The sequence below is a fragment of the Pogonomyrmex barbatus genome, unplaced genomic scaffold (genome assembly GCF_055798465.1).
Source record: "Pogonomyrmex barbatus isolate J1 unplaced genomic scaffold, ASM5579846v1 scaffold16, whole genome shotgun sequence".
In the NCBI taxonomy this organism is placed as follows: Eukaryota; Metazoa; Arthropoda; class Insecta; order Hymenoptera; family Formicidae; genus Pogonomyrmex; species Pogonomyrmex barbatus.
Genome location: NW_028297112.1, coordinates 1,692,748 through 1,710,798, shown reverse-complemented (window position 1 = coordinate 1,710,798; position 18,051 = coordinate 1,692,748). Strand labels below are relative to the sequence as shown.

Here is an 18,051-nt window from a genome sequence, read left to right as displayed (position 1 = left end):
TATCTTACCGAAAGAAAGGGATGAAAAGTGGCCTAGTGAGAGAAAACTGTGCTTTAATTTTCCCAGTGATCTTTGGCTATCGAAATTGAATTATTGTGTGCGCATTAAATTTGTAAATATTTGCGATCGCGACTGGCGTGAGAGAGTATATTTTTTTTTATCTAATAACCATATAGTTAAGATGTTGCTGGTTTTATATGAGCAGAGATTTAATTAGGATTAAGCGTTAATTTCCTACTTAATTGGTCTTGCATCGCAAGACGTTTTGTTACACATATATATATATATATATATATATATATATATATATATATATATATATATTGTATATGTTTACATATCTTGTACGACTGTTTTGAGATTAAGATGGAGATATATGTGGCGAATAGACGTAGTAATAATCAATAGTCAAGGCTGTTCTCAAAGTGCGCCGGTAAATTGGCATATGGAGAACAATGCTATCGAAAATCTACTAAGCCTGAAGACAGATTAACATTGATTACAGGCGACGGTAACTGGAAATATTTAATACATTTCACACGTGAACTGAGATAAGCCTCGACGAAAGCAATAATAATATTAATATTAACGATAATATATATATATATATATATATATATATATATATATATACATACATATACATACACATATATATATATATATATATATATATACATACATGTGTACACACACACACACACACACACACACATATATATATATATATATTTTCTTACGCCGACATTTTTTGCTGATATTCGGAAGAAGTTACTAACACGAAACAGAAAAAAATAAAAAGGAATAAAAATTTTGTAAAATGCGTATTTGGTGCTTATCCTGTCTCCTGCCTTCCAGAATCTTGGAATTTACGCTTGCGTCAGCCGCAATCTCCAAAAACTGTCGTTACGCCAACGCTAAAGTAACGGAACGCACTTTTTGAACATATTAAGAATCCAAAGAGGCGAAAGCGACAAAGTGAAAGTCTTTTGATCGAATTTCTAATCGCTGATCTGATGTTGATCAGTGGACGAGTGAATCATCTCATCGAAATTCCGCACACGGCGTAGTAAATATTTTCTAGCAACCTATTTAAAAACTTTCTTTTGCCACAATTAATGACTCCAAGAATATTATTTATAGCTTATTTTCTTGCATTCCATCTGCATCCCATAAATAATTACATATACATATATTATATAATGTAATAGTTTAAAAAAAGCTTCTCTGTTTCTCCAAGCGTCCTACAGAAGAGTGACTTTCTTCGACATTTTTGTATACGATTATTAAGAGAATGACTGTGTTTGGCGCGAGAGAGAAACTGAAGAGAAGAGAAGAGAGAATATTTTCGCAATCTCAATGCGAAGATATTAAACTCCTGTAGACATAGAATTGTTGTTTTTTAATTTAAATTTAAATTTAAAATTTCGTTCGGAACGATATTTCGTATATGTATGAACTTCGTCGATGACGCGCCGATAGCAACGACGGGGAAGTATTTACTCTTGAGAGCTTTCCTCGGGGGGGCAATCCAGCCGATGAGCCGAGCATTCCAATTTCAAGATCGACGTTTCTGGCGGCGCGAGGAAGAAGAGAAGAACGCGGCCAAGAAAAGGCGAGAATCTCACCGCCATAAAGATTTGTATCGTCCTGGAAACGTCGAGGTGGTGCACGAGGAGGCGTGTGCTTTTTCTCTCCTTCTCTCTCTCTCTCTCTCTCTCTCTCTCTCTCTCTCTCTCTCTCTCTCTCTCTCTGCACCCTCTCGTGCGCTCGGCGAGTGGGCGTCCCTTTTCGAGATTTACGACGATTTAATCGCGCAATTAATCTAACACCTTGTTGCAACAACACTTCGCGCCGGAGCGGCGGCGGGGAAGTAAAAATTTCGAGCGCGCGGGGATCTATCGCGGTCGGTATCGCGGGGTCGATGGAGAAGCGCGAGACTTAACCACGTGTTAAAGGGGTGTAACGAATACCGTGGCGGAGGAGTGACGGGCGGATAGGTAAAAGGTGAGAGAGGAGATAACCGCGGTTTCGTGGTGTGCGCGGGGCAATCATAAGCGCCGCGAAGGACCGCGTATCGTTGAACCGCGATAAATGAGTCCTCGCAATTTTTTATCAGACCACCATTGTGTTTTGCGAGCGGCAAAACAGGATAATTTAAGAGACGATATATGGTAGAGAAAACGAAGAACCTTCGCGTTATATCGGTAAATATCTTTTACCTAAATTAAATATTTAATACGTTTGTTGCGTAAGAGAATTGTGTTTTATGTGATTTTATATTTAAGAAAATAATTCAAGAAGTAAAGTTACTAAAACAATGTTAAATTAACACAATATTAAATTTATGAATTTAATGCAACTTAACTTTATGTTATAATGATGAAGATTGTATTTATTTTGTATTAAAATATCTATATCGTATTAAATTAACATAATAATTGGAGTGAGCCATTGAGATATGTAATACATATTAAATTTAACACATATTCTTTTATCGATATTATAGATATTGAAATATAAAAATCGTGCAATTTTGGTGTATTACAATTTTTTTGTAAGCTCTCATGTAAAACTTTTTATGAACATATGCAACAAGATACGATTTTAAGAAATAAAATTGAATTTTTTTTAAATGTTAACTATATATATATATATATATATATATATATATGTTAACATTTATTATTAACATATATAGTTAACATATATGTTACTTGTTAATCTTGTGTCATTTAAAAAAATAAACAAAAACTTGAACGCTACATTTTACACAATTCATAAATAAAAACATAATATTAAGCTCAACGTCAATCCAACATTAGAGAACTTCTTTAATTGGTAACAGCTGTAAGATAATCTTGCACAATAATCCTATCGTAAATTCGCGCAATTTTCGTAAATTTAACTTCATCTGACACGATCATCGAAAGCCAGGTATATAAATTCGTTTCGAGATCTTCCAGGCTTGCTGTTCTCGGCGACGTATGAACAGCGAGGACACCCCCGCAATACGGTTCGCGCTTGTTCTCTGTGTACGACCAAGGACAACAACATTCTCCGCAAAACTAATTGCCAGGTAAATATATACGAACAACGAGCGGCAGCGCATGCACACGCGTTCACGTGCGAATGTGTGCGTGCGTGCAGACGACACATGCAGGGGCCCCCGCGGGGGCCCTCGTTGTCTATACGCCGGAATTTATTGCGCCTGCCCGATGAGCGGCCGATAGCGGGTGGGAAGCACGGGAGGGGAGGAGGGGAGGAGGGGGGGGTAGGAGGGGGAAGAGAGAAAGAGCAAACTCTCGTACGAGAGCGGGTAATTTATGCTCTCATTATGCAACAACCGAGATTCATTACGGGCGACACGCGTTGTGTCACGGATTCAAAGAGATTTCGATCTCGCGAAGGACACCCCCGATGGGAGCGGAGGTGTCAAGACGAGTGACTAGGGGGAGGGGGAGGGTCATGCCCCTTCTCAACGTACTTTGAAAGATAGAGTGAATCTTATGTGCGATTTAGAGATGATAGATGTCAAGATTGTGAGGAGCAGGGGGATTATTAGAGAAAATTTTATTTTAGAAGCAAGAAATTTATTCAGACATAATTTGTCTCTTGAACTGTCTTGAAATGTAAGACGATTCGTATTTCTTTTAATACAATATATGATTATTTGACAAAAGATTTGACAAGAGATTTTATAAAATAAAGCTCACGAATGTTCGTTTATTGATTTAAGGATGCGTCATACCTGTTTTTATAATTTTTATACTTACAATGAAAAATTCACAGATTATTCTAAGTCATATTTAAAAATAATAGAAAAGAATTTAGCGACGATCCAGATTCTAAATCGTTGCAAAATTTTTTGCTCTTAAATGCAATCTAGAATAACCTACAATAATTTTTTCATTCTTTTTTATTTCATCGAAATTTATTTTTTTATTCGATTGTGAAAGATCTTTTATAGAAGGATACACTGCTGAAAGACAAAAATGTGGCTGTTGAAAAATGAGATGTTTTTTTTATATTTCACACAAGAATAGCTATGTTATTTGCAAAAAAAAAATTGATACATCAAAGCAAGTGCGTGTGCCCTCTTGCGCCCCTTGATTCTCCGCGATAAAAATCGAGAAGGGGAGAGGAGAACGCAAACTGACGGGGGCTCGTAGGGGGTGGGCACCAGACGCGTTGCATCGCGGAAACTATCGGTCGCCGTAGTGGGCCGCGCTGCGCCTGTAATCTCCGGGGCTCATAACTGCTCTTCGACCGGCGACAAAAAACCGTCGGAGAATGAAATACGGATTACAGTGGTTGGGCTGGGGTCGGATAATAGTCGGATAATGATGACCTCGGCGTCGTTGCTCTCCGCTACCACCGCTCGGCCGAGGCCCGCGCATCACATTTTCCCCGCCTTTTTCCCCGTTTCCCTCCCCCTTCCCGCCGCCGCTGCCCCTTCATCGCGCTTCTTTATCGCGTATCGAGATTTCCATACAAAGTTGCGCCCGACGATCCGCGGCGTGCAACTCGCTGCGTTTCTCACGCGCATCGTGCGCGTATATGCTCACGAGTGCATCGGCCTCGTCAGCATTACAAGAAATAGGAAGAGAATCGAAGAATTTCCACCCGTGGATGGAGCCACGGAGACTCTCTCAGTTTCGCCGACGAAATCTCGAATTCGACATTCACCCAACACTGGGAAAATCTATATCTTCAAAGAATCTATCTCTCTCATCGGAGAAATTGTAATGTGAGAAATTTTATGCAACGACTCTCGATTGGTCGAAATTTAGATTGCAACAGTGTTTGAATTAAAAAAAAAATTTAGTCTTGTAAAATTTTTGTTACTATTTTTTCATATTGCATATTTTCTTTATTATATATATTATTTTATACATATATATAATGCTATATATATATATATATATATATATATATATATAGATTATGTCCAACATTCTTATGTAGTCATTTTTTATCTCTTTTTTGTAGATCAAAAGATTAATCTCATGAATAAAATAAATAAAATGATTCGCGGCCGATGTTTCGATTAATGTGCTCAAGTGTATTGGCACGTATCGCCGTGTTGGCCGTCCAACTACACGCATACATACACACAAACTGAAATACACACATGCAAAACGTCGATTGGTACCGATGAAATAAATCAGGTATCGATCGCGAGAGCGCGGGGGAGGCCGGCGTGCGGACGCTCGCTCGTACAGGTGGAATTAATGCACGAAGATTTCCGATATATCGAGAGCGAGCCGCGAGAATAAATCAGTCGTTGAACGGAGAACACGACTCGCCACGCCGTGAGCGATGCGCGAAAACGCGGGGGATGAAACTCGGCGCGACCCATCAGCCGGGCAAATCGATTTAAACGCAGCATACGTCGATCCATTAAATCCTTTTGTTGAAGGTAAATCAATGATAAATAGTCTTTCGCGATTACGATCTTAACGATGTTAAATAAAACGGAACGATTTGTAACGAGGATGCTGGAGGTCTACCCGCATCTTTCTAGAAACAGAAATTCAGCAGCATTGCGAGAGTCCGAGGCGAATCAATGATTGTTAATTGTTGAATTTCCGCTATTTTGTTCACGTTCCGACTGTGCCAGAGATCGTTTGTCCCGTGAATCTGATCGGAGCGAACGAAGTGTCAAACATAAATCCAAATTAGCGGCAACTTAACGCGCGACCATGAACCGATCAATTCTTTCCTCTCTCCGCGTCTTCGAGAGAATGACAGTAAATCGTGAGGACTTATCGACTTGGTCGATCGCTTGAGCACCAACACGTATTTAGAGAATATACCGTGGATGTTAAAAGAAAATGGTGTTATATTAAGTGTGATTCAAAATTTCTCTTCAATTTCTCTTCAAAAGATTTAAATCTTGGCGTTTGCCTTTTTGTAAAATTGGCTTTTGATTTTCTAAGAATCATATAAAATATTTCTTAATTTTTTTAAAAATTTGAATATCGCAGAAATTGAGTTTATGACGCGTTACGAGTGATTAATTTGTTCATCTCATTGCCATATTAATCAATGTTTTTTTTTGCGTTGCATTGATTTTTTTTTTAAACAGAATATAAATAAAAAATTAATTTTAACTTTTTTTAACTTTCTTGTCTCGTTTTACATCTTATGTCTAATTCTTCTTTTTGTTATTTTTAAATTATCCTGTTTTCGATTTTTCTAAAAAATTTATTATTCTAAAAATTTATTATTCTTAGTATCAAAAATATATGCGTATATCAATATATATGACATGTTAATATGTATAAATGTATTGAGTTTGAACTTAAAATTAATTTGCGAAAATTAACTTAAAATAATTTTGCGAAATAATTTTTCTTGTGAATAATTTGTAGTACTTCATATCTTTTTAATAACAGAAAATGATGTTATATTAAGTGTGACATAAAAATATAAAACGATCTTCAGAAATTTTTTCAAGATAAATTAATATTTATGCAAATCATTTAATAAATAATATGATTATTGTAGACTGTAACTATTATATAATTGATTCTTCATGCTGAAGAAATGAACAGATTCACATGCTGAAGAAATGAATAGATTTTTCATGCTGAAGAAACGAACAGATTATTCATGCTGAAGAAATGACACGGTACACCCATCTAGAAATGATATCACGATACTATACGTCTTTGCAGGTAAACTAGCAATCGTGGAACGATTGTTAGATACATTCATATACTGCATCGTGTAGTCTGCAACATCTAGGGATGGCAAAGGCAGGCTCCCGTACATGATGCCGTTGAATATATTTCGTTTCATGTTCTGATCGCTAGATGACTCTCGTAGTATGTGAAAGCAACAAAATTCGATTTATATGCACATTGTGTGGTGTGTATGTGGGGGGGGGAGGTAGTATATATATATATATATATATAAATATATATAGTATGTATGTATGTGTATATATATAGTATATATATATATATATATATATATATATATAGAGTAGAATATGTATAAAAAACATATCTTTAAAACAATTTTAATTTTAATACTTTTTAATATTTTTTAAAATATTACATATATATATATATATATATATATATATATATATATATATATATAGTTTTATTTTGTAAAATATTATATTTAAAATATATATATATATATATATATATATATATATATATATATATATATTATTTTATCATCTATTTTGATAAAATGTTTCAGCTTTTTAAAGTGTTTCATGAATATTCTAAATTAAATTTTACATACATAATTTTGAAATCAAAATAATGTCGGTTCTGAAGTAATAAAAAAATATAGTTTTTAAATGCCATTTTATTGAAATAAAGCTACATTTTCATAAAGCTTCAAGATATTTCACATTTTATATATCTTCTTTGTCATCATGTATATATCGTGCGTGTCGTGAAGCAACACCGAGCTCACGTTGCGTGTAACTTCGTTCGTTCGATATTATTGCGAATTTCGTAACTTTTATTTTGTGTGTACTTGTAGAGTTGCAGCTGGCGTAGTTGACGTTCTATCCAATGACGCGTAGTGATTCAGCGTCGTGAGGACACAGCATGAATCACGTTTTCTATGACCAGAAAGCCTTTGGTGAAGGTTACGCTCAATCCAACGTGAATTAACACGTAATTGTCGTACATATACAAACTCGATACTGACTCACGTATATTTTTGCATAATCATATATCCCTTGCCATAGGACAATAACTTCAGTCTTCTTACAGCCATGAGAAATGTTTAAAAATATTTCTTCTAAAAATTTGATCTTTATGAGTGCAAACCGTTATCGAATTATTTCATTTAATTTATTATTTAAGATAGTTTATAAAATTTTAGCATGCCGCTCTTAACTTAATTTAATTTAATTTAATTAATTAATTATAAGTGGAAAATAATCTTTTCTAAAAAAAATGTGTTAAAATGTTATATTTATTTCATATTTGATTAAAGAAGCTTTGCATAAATGGAAAAAAATAGGAGGTATTATTTGAATGCAAATGCAAGAGCATTTTTTTCGATTTCCCAACTCTCAATTCCACACGAAATAAAAGAAACATTAATTAAAATTCATTGAAGAGAAACCTTGAATAAAATTTAATATCGTAATATTACTTTCTTTCCCCGCGCTCGCTACAATAATACATTTATAAAATCAACTTAGTTTTTTCGATAGTATATCATCGTTATTAAAAGAAGAACAATGCAATTATATTATCTTTGCTGCTCTATTCCATCGCTTAATTTGCTTGCTCTTTTTGTTTCGTTTGCCGCGTGTACGAGCATAGAACACGAAGCTGAAGTTAATCCGAAGAATACTCCTACAGAGCGCAATATATTTACCTCTAACTACTACGAACCAGCGTTTAACTTATCCGATAGTAGCAGAGGGTTAATTATTTTCGTGCTGAGCTTGAACTCATCGCGTTGCTCGTTTAACTTTATTTCACGAAATTGGCCGTTCGCGTTTACGCTCGCAATTCGTCTACCAACAAGCTGAACGAGAAGTAACGAAGTACCCTAGTTTACCCTCTTTCTCGCTCGCGAAAAATACGCGTGATTAAAGCGCGGAGCGCCAATTTGTTCCGATGATTTAGGTGACGCCTAAATATCAGAGATTCACCATTTTCGCGCCGCCTCTCGCCATGATAATCCTCACTATTTACGTCCCAAAATCTAATTATTGTTGCATCGAGCGTAACAACATTTTTTAATAACATAAATAAATCGAGCATACGTTTATTATTACATTCCAGTCGCGAAGCGACTATATGCCGTGGCGTTGCGTTGCGTCGCGTCGCGTCGCATCGCATCGCGTCGCGTCGCGTCGACCGGTTACTCACCGCGGGCGACGCTCCATCGATCGTGTCGGTCGCGAGGGATTGTAGGGGTCGAGAAAGAGAGCAAGGGAGACGAGAGAGATAGAGGTGGGATAGCCCCCTCCGGTAGCGGTATTTGCCCCTGCGGAGCGCGTCCACGGGGGTGGATATACTTGCCGGTGAAATAAAGGAGTTGCCGACAATATGCAAGATAAGGAATTAACGGTACCTGTGGGTAGAAAAAGAAGTGAAAGTTATAGAAAGAGAAAGAACGAAAGAGAGGGAGAGTGAGATAGAAGGGCGAGAGAGAGAGAGAGAGAGATAGAGAGAGAGAGAGAGAGAGATTTTTAGCAAATAAGGAAATGAAAATTATAACATTTAGTCCACTCCCTTAAATATCGCCATATTCACATGTTCAGATTGTTATTAATTGATTTGTTTTAATTATTTAATTATATTTATAATTTATAATATATTTATAAATATTTAATTATATTTTATAATTAACGCATTTACAATTATCGCACGAGAAAAAGTATTCGCAGAAATAGACCATGACTTTATATTATTAAATAAGATATGATACTATAAATAGAAATGACATTCCTTATGTGATGCTTTCGTATTGGTATTGTCGCTTTTTTGAATTGTAATTCATACGAAAAAGCGAAAAAATTGGAATTTGTCATAGATATCCAACATTTTTTTACTCTACAGATAAACACGATGCGAATGAAAAATATTTTGATTTGAGGGAAACAATTATGACAAAACCACGTAGAACGTAAAAAAGTCGATCTTAAATTAAATTGAAGAACATCTCAAAATTCTCAAATATTTCTCAGTAATGAAATAATAATAACAAGTTGGACGTTTTTCCTTCATAATACGCATATACAGATGAAGTTTCAGAATAGTAATTTAGTTAATCCGTTGGCGAGGAAATCTTTTACGAGGTTGGGTTTATATGTGGAGAAGAACGCTTTGGAAACATCAATGAATGGCTGCGAAGGCCCACTGGATTGGAAAAGTTCTATCGTAATGTAGAGAAATAGTTATGTACTTACCTCCTAACTATATATCTTGCCTCCTCGTTTCGTTATCCGGTATTTTCTATACTTTCCTCGGACGAGTTGCTCACGCAACATGGACAGACTTCGATATAAACGAGAGAATTTTATTTCTTCCTCACTGTATATTCCCTGTTATACGTTTGTTATTTTTCTTCTCTTTCTACTAAGGAACGTATAATTATATCATTTTAAATGAAGAAAATTTACAAAAAAGATCTATTTGAAATATCTACAAATGAAAGAATACCTTTGCACACTTCTATTATAATTTCTGCTTTATTAAAACGAGATAAATTGAAAATGTTGACGAGAGAGTTAGAGATAAATTTATTAAAAAATATAATATTAATTAATTTATTATATTAACATAAAATAATCTTAACATGTGCAAAGTAAAAATATATGTATATTAAATGTATATAAACATAATAAATAAATATATTGATTATGAATAATTAAAATTAGTATCAGATGCATTGACTTGTCAAATATTTAATAAATTCAAATATTCTGTATTTATGTAACATATTTTACTGTATTATTATTAGGAAACTTTATAACATTGTTACTTCTCGACGCACATGATTTAATCGACCATGCAATATTCATTATTCGAAGTCTTTTATTTCAAATTTTTTTTTTTGGAATCATAAAAACAATAATAACATTTTTTAAATAAAATAAAATGTAATGTATTAGTCACTTTATTAAATATTTTCAATTTATATTGTTAATTTATATTGTTAAGCGTTGCCTCTTTTACTTTCAGACGGCTACATCAATTGCCAGTAGTATAAGTAAACGTTAATTCCGACGACGCTATCGGCTCGCTTATATATTGATTTGATACTCACGTGCTTAGATTCATATGTTAAAAGCAATAGATACACAGTAATTATTTCTTTATACTTATCATTTTTTATTGTGTAAAGTAAAAAGGATGACGGTGAAATAAAGCGCGAAATTTCTTGAAGCAAACAAAATACTTTATTATTAGATATTATAGTACAGTACGTGTAGCCCGTGACACATTAAAACAGACCATTTAGTTATATCCTAAATAAATAGCCTTCTTATTCCATAACCAATCTTGATATGACCCTTTAATATCTGCCTCTGGCTTTTCTCCCCTCCTTCTCTCACTCACTATCTTATTCCTCTTACGTCGTCTTTGGTTTTAAAAGAAATTATCCTCCTTTCTCTCTCTTTCTCTTTTTTCTTCTCTCTTTCTCTTTCTCTCTCTCTCTCTCTCTCTCTCTCTCTCTCATCCTATCTGTTTCTACGATCCAACATCTCTCATCTACATCCAATTGTTTTTACAACGAATCAATTATTAGTAGCGAATTATTTTCGCACATAACAAGGGGGTTGCGTTTGCCATGACTGGGACGAGTCTTTATTAGAAAAAATATTTTTCGCTCGATGCCTTTCTTTCTCATACATACGACAAACACACACGTACACACATACTCGTACTCGCATTTTCACGTGCGTGATTTTTATTATTTTTCGATTTCGCTATTCGTGCCATACGCTTTCAAACTATATTTCATATCTTCAACACGCGAAATGTATGATAAAGAGAGAGAGAGAGAGAAAGAGAGAGAGAGAGAGAGAGAGAGAGAGAGAGAGAGAGAGAGAGATAGAGAGAGAGAGAGAGAGAGAGAGAGGGGGGCACACAGAGAGGGAAAGAAACAAAGAGGGGCAGGAGAAAATAAGAGAGAGCAACAAAGAGTCAAATGAATTTATCGTTGATCCATTTTACCGTTTGCTATTTGCAAAACGCTTTTGTCTTCTTTTCTCATTCCCGTGGCTCTCTCAAATTTTCTACTCTCAATATGAATCGAAGCACGCATGAATGCTGCTCTTGTCATTCGATTATTATTGAGAGCTTTGGTTCTCATGCATGATTAAAGAATAAGAATCGCGAAGTTTCTTGACCGATGTTCTTGATAATTTCGAATAATTCGCAAAAATTGACAACTTTTGACCAAAGCGAGCTGCGCTCTGTACACGATTCAATTGATTTTGAATGCTCCTTTTTCTTCCGATAAAAAATAATTATTGCTTCCTTAAAAAAAAAAAACACGTATTCGACAAGAATTAGAAATTGATATTTTACATTGCGAGAGAGATTATTTCCGCTTCATCGATTGCAATCGATCGTTCGCGATTCTCTTCAAGGGGTCCGGCTCTCATCCGACTGAAAAAAGTCGCACACCTACATATATAGACACATATATATAGGTACGTACGTACGTGTGTGTGTGTGTGTGTGTGTGTGTGTGTGTGTGTGTGTGTGTGTGTATGTGAAACACTCGCATATCGTTACTTCATTGTATTCTGATTGTTACCTTTTTTTTCTTTTTTTTTTATGCGGGTACGGGTACGTACGTATAATCGCTACAAATATAAGTCACAGGCCAACATTTCGTAGTACAACACAGCACAATCATTGTCGCATCTCATTACGTTTTTTTTTTCTCCTTTTCTTCGTTTTCTCCCCTTTTCCTCGCATTTGATAGCTTTTCACATCGTTAATATTACAGAGAGTATCAAGTTTAAATCATATAATCGTAGTAATATATATATAATATATATAATATATATAATATTAAAATTGACGAGATATATTCTCTATTGACTAGGCACACTTAGTTCATAACAAGAAAAAAATTGTCTTTCCCTCTCGCTCGCACTCACTCGTATTCAATTCGCCTTCACTTCGCGTCACCTTTTCGCATCCTTATCATTTCAACTTGGATAACTCTACAACATTACGTACATTTCTTGTTTTATCTTCATCGCCCCTCTCTCTCTCTCTCTCTCTCTCTCTCTTTCTCTCTCTCGTCATTTTTCGTCACAGGTAATAACAGACACGGGGCTCGAAAATCCAAAAGAGATAAGAAAGAAAGAAGAAAATCAAGAACAAGGAGTTCGTTCGTAAATCTTTATTTTTTTCCTTACAAATCTTATAATCGGTTTCGACTAAACTAACAACACCTTTATCAACATTGCGAACGCGATTTTCGAACCCCGTTGATGGGCACTGTTAAAGTACCTTCCGCAAACATGTGTGGCTTCTTTCTAATACTTAACAAACCATTGTCGTTATAAAACTTGCTTCGATCTGATTACTCTCTCTCTCTCTCTCTCTCTCTCTCTCTCTCTCTCTCTCTCTCTCTCTCTCTCTCTCTCTCTCTCTCTCTCTCTCTTCTTTCTCTCTCTTTCTCTCGTTCTGTTAATCGGACATTGCCATTCACGTACATGCATCACCACACACACACACACATACACACACACATATACACACATCAGTAGTAAATATCGTCCCTTATCATATTATGGAAAAATAGAAACTTCTGACAATAAAAACCAAACAAACGTGAATCGATGGCCGAGGGGGGGGGGCTTTGCGAACGAGGGGTTGCGCCGATCCGTCGCATCACCGTCGCGAAAAATCCTTCTCAACTTTCTCGACGTGCCGTATCCGCGATAGCAAAAATCTGTGCTTCCTCCTCTCGTTCAAAATCGTACGCGCAAGCACGTATCGTAACGCGAATCCGTTCTATCAACAACGTCACCGTCGCATGTACGAGCAAAGTCTGACGTACACTTGAGAGCGCTGTTTTTCACTTCCTGTTTTTCCTTTTTCCTTTCCTTTTTTCTCGGGAAACTCCTGATACGAGACTCGGAGTAATCCTCGGCAGAGATGCACTGCAACGTTTTAATATCCGATGCCTTCAATATTGAAAATCGTAGACTTGAATTTCAACGAAGATTTGTTTCACGCATCAAAATTGCCCGATACGCTTACTCGAAAACGACCATAAACTGGGGAATTCTTTTTTCTCTGAGAGAAAATGTTTATATTATAATTTTTAACGCTTATATTATTATATTATTATATTTATATTTAAGTTTTTCCTTCTTATTCTCAAGTGTACGTCTAACGTTGTCAGTAACAAAAATACATTTGAAGGCGGTTGATCTTCTCGCGATTGAGGAAGAATTGAGCCAATTCCAAGCGCGCACGTATACATATATATTATCGCCTCCGAATATATCCTCTCTCTTCGTTACACCGCAAAAACCGCACACCGTACAAACGACCAAGTTAATAAAATAATTATTTCAATTGGAAAACCCTTTATACAGATTTACAGCCGTTTTCATCGATTCATTATACTGAACGCCACTTCGCGATTTAAAAACCGGTGCAGTCACCGAAACGTCACAAATATTGTTCGCAATGTCGTCCCCCATTCGACGTTATCAAACAGGAAGCATGACGAAGGAGCACCGACGTTATCGTCGCAAGCTTTATCAGAGTGATCGCGATGGAATCGCTGTTATATCTCGCGATAAAAAAAAAAAAGAAGTAACAATTTTCTTGTATACATGAAACACATTTTGTATACATGAAAGCAATTATCCTCGAAACGCGTCCTTAAAGAGCACCTATTTTTCTTTCACAGACTCGCAATTTTTATCAAAACATTTTGCAATTTTTAATTTGTTGAAGAATATATTTCATCGAGAAATACAAAGTGCAAAGTGAGTTGGAGTATCTTTCAATTTTTGCATTTATCGCGAATTTTATTTGACAATTTTCCCGCCAATGGGTCGCGTCGAACTTAAAATTTATTTATTTATAATTATCGCTGGAAAATATTTCCACGTGAATATTTGCAATATTGGCCATCGCGAGCACTCCGAATGCTGCACACTCGATTCCCTCATCTTCGTTTACTCACGCGCAAAACATCCGAGGATATCGACCACGTGCGCCCCGTGCCCCCCCCCCCCCCGCGGCGCTTGTTTAACCGTTTACAGTCATCATTAATTATTATTATTCACTTATCTCCATCATTTTTCGTCCCCCTTCGCGTCCGTTCTCTCACTCTCATTCTCTCGTTTCCTCACACGTCCTCATTGTCCGCGCACACGCAAATTTGATTTCTCGAAGTAGCCGCGAGCAACTTACGTTTTACTTCACCTCTTTTGATAATACAATGTATATACATATTACAAACGTGTACGTATAGATACTCGTGTACGCGTGTTCGTGATTAATATATGTATATACGTACGCAATTAAATATGCAGATACCATTCGTACGGGCTCGCAGAGATTCTTGCGAGACGCGTACGTGTATGTACGTGTCTATGTATAGATGTGTGTACGTATGTTTTGTTATAAGGAAATGTGCACTTGTTATGTTTGCAGAACATCGGTGACTCCCAGTCGCTCGTGACAATCGACGTGTGAAATGTGTAAACGGCTGATCGCCGAGTGAAACCGGTGTCCCTTCGATTCTCATTGTTTCTACACCCGGAAGGAGCGGTAAGAAAATGAAGAGTTCTTGCTTCGTGTGTATTTGTGTGTTACCGTTTCCAATTGTGTGAATGTAGTGCGCGCACGTACGTGTGTGTGTGTGTGTGTGTGTGTGTGTGTGTGTGTGTGTGTGTGTGTGTGTGTGTGTGTGTGTGTGTGTACGCCACATTGGTGTGCATTTCCTTTGGCCGATCATTAACGCTAAGACTTAACAACGCCGGATAAACGCGATATAAAAGAATTGTCCGCGCCGTTCGAGACTGAACTTCGAGTTTATTATTCTGCACGTTGATTAATAAAATCGCTTTTTTCTTTTTTTTTTTTTGTTCTCTGTTTTGCGTCTGGTGCGTCCGCTCGAAGAAAGAGTGCCGCGCTCCGGGCCCGACGTTCGCTCTTTCCCCGTTTGGTTTTCACTTTCCATTTTGCGATCTCGAGCCACCGCGCCCCCTTCCTCTTCTTCTCCACCCCTCGCGAATCGCGTACTCGTGCGTACTCTCGTGCGAAATTAGTCGTAACAAGTGCCATGGCTCTATAGAGAACGCGTCGGTGTGCATCATCTCGCTCCGTTATACAGAAAAATACGAACTTTGTGATTCACTCACAAGAGAGAGACTTGTTTATCTTTTTGATTTAATAAGAGCAAACATCACCTCGATCGCGTCGATGAAAGCCTCGGGGCCGTTTAATCCGCAATATTATTAAATATTGCTCGGCGGATATCATGGTCGCAGTTTATATTGTTAGTAATAATTCATTAATTATTATAATGTTATTATAGCAGCTTGATAATTAATATTAGTTCACTGTCGCCCAATCGGACTGACCTCTTTTGACGCGGAAAATCCGTAGGAAAATCTGATAGAGCTTAATGATCCGCTTGACATTCGTTACAAATGCATATTTCGCATCGAACGAGAATTCTTTTGCAGTATAAAAATAATTTCTAATAGATTGCTTTAATCGTAGTGAAAGAATTTCTTCGCCGTACCGCACGAAAAATTCCGAATAGCGCTTTTGAAGATCGCGATAATATATTACGATAGAGCCGACATTCGTACTGGATCAGACAGAGTAGATATATCTCTTTCTCTTTCTCCCTTCTTTTTATTTCTCTTTCTTTTTTCGACCGAAAGACTGTCGTCGGTAACCAGGCGCGGCATACAAGCGCATGAAATCGGATTAAATTCGATCTGATACGGTTTTGTGCATACGTTTTAGAGTCTTAAGTATAACCGCATTTTTGCACGCAGAGCTGAGCGAACGAAAAAGAATACATTACAAGCCTGGATTAAAAAGATCAAAAAAGAGAATTTTAAACACAAGGCGAATTCTTCCATTCCGCTTGTTCGAGTTAATGAACGCTGAAAAAAAGGCTTAGCTTTGTGAATTTTCCATGAGACTCTGTTCTCCTCGGAGATTTCTGAACGAATCTCGATTGAGAAAGTGCAATTAACTTCAAGCGATAATTCTTTTTTTTTTTTCTTTTAATTCTGCAGATGAATTATGCAAAAGGGATGGCTGATCGTCCTGGTATCTTCGACGTTAAAGCAACCCAGCTCTGCCCGCGAATGGAATACATCGCGATCACATCGCGGGGATATTGATTCTTCCGAAAACGCGACCCGGAGTGGTACGTGCGCGGGAATTGAAATCGATATAATTTCAGTGAGATCAGCTTTTTAAATATTGCGATCGGGGGAAGAAACGCGCGTATCCTCGCCGTTGCGACGAAAGAGTTTAAAGGTCGCTTCCGCCCTCTTTTTTTTTTTTAGAACGCTCTGATCCGAAATTACATCGATTCGAAGTTCCGTGCCGTGTGCACGTGTGCTTCTGTAGAGTTACGTAGCTTGTAAGAATAAAGGGCTGATCGTCGAGAATAAAAAAGATAGACCGAATCGTCTACGCGAAAACGAGCGACCCAATTTATTGTAGTTATCACGAAGTGTAACGCGAGCCTCGCTGCTTTCATCTCGCTTTTCCGTTTTAATTCAGCAACACGTCTCTATGTTCCTTTTCCGTTTCCTATTCCATCTTTCTCGCCCTTTTTCCTTTTTTTTTTTTTTAGTAATTTTGTCGCGTTTTTATCTCCTCTCGTCCTCGTTCTACCACAAGCACGAAGTCGCTTGGTCGATTAGCTTACGAGTCAACGTACAAATATAATTAGAAAAATATAATTGGTAGAAGAATATAGAGATAGAGTTAGAATCAATTGTTATTATGTCTTTTTTTCTTTCTTTTTTTTTTTCGTCTTTTTTATCAATTACGTTTCGATAATATCCCTACTCTTGTCCCGCGCCCTTCTTTCTTTTATCCATTTTTCATCCATCGTTTATTCTCGAGAGCTTTACCTTTTCACATGTAACTTTCGAACGTACGTCCCTTCGAGAGAAAGACCCATTTTCCTCGCGAAGGCAAAACCCAGGGCTGCACACAGCCGGCCCTTACGTCGAGAAGCGTCAAATTCTCGCGACGAAAAATACACCGAAGTGGTTTGTTTAAAAAATGCACAGATTACCCTCATCGCTTTTTTTATCGTCCAATCTCTCTTTCTCGTTCACGCAGCGTACCTCATGCATCTGTTTGCCTCGTGCGTATTATCGTCATGAAGTGCAATTTCTTTCTCGTCTCTGCTCCTTCTTTTCCCTCCCCCTTTTTTCTCTTTTTCTTAGGAAACGAGGATTGCGTACGCACGTCACGCCTCTTTCAGAAGTCACGCGAGGACATATGAAGAATCATTCAGTCTTAAAGGATGGATGAGAAAATGTGTGCAAGGTGGTAGTGCGACTTCCAAGAGGTGCGA

The 18,051-nt window shown here is 36.9% G+C and overlaps 1 protein-coding gene across 4 annotated transcripts in view; it reads right to left on the bottom strand.

Annotated features, from left to right (window-relative positions):
• Positions 1 to 10,877: 10,877 nt before the first annotated feature.
• The window catches only part of brat (tripartite motif-containing protein brain tumor), a 113,195-nt gene continuing 106,021 nt past the window's right edge, over positions 10,878 to 18,051 (bottom strand). For all 4 annotated transcript variants that reach the window (XM_089074031.1, XM_089074032.1, XM_089074033.1 and 1 more), the window contains one exon: positions 10,878 to 18,051. This exon is cut by the window's right edge and continues 25,115 nt beyond it. The gene's annotated coding sequence lies outside the window, so the exon portion shown is untranslated.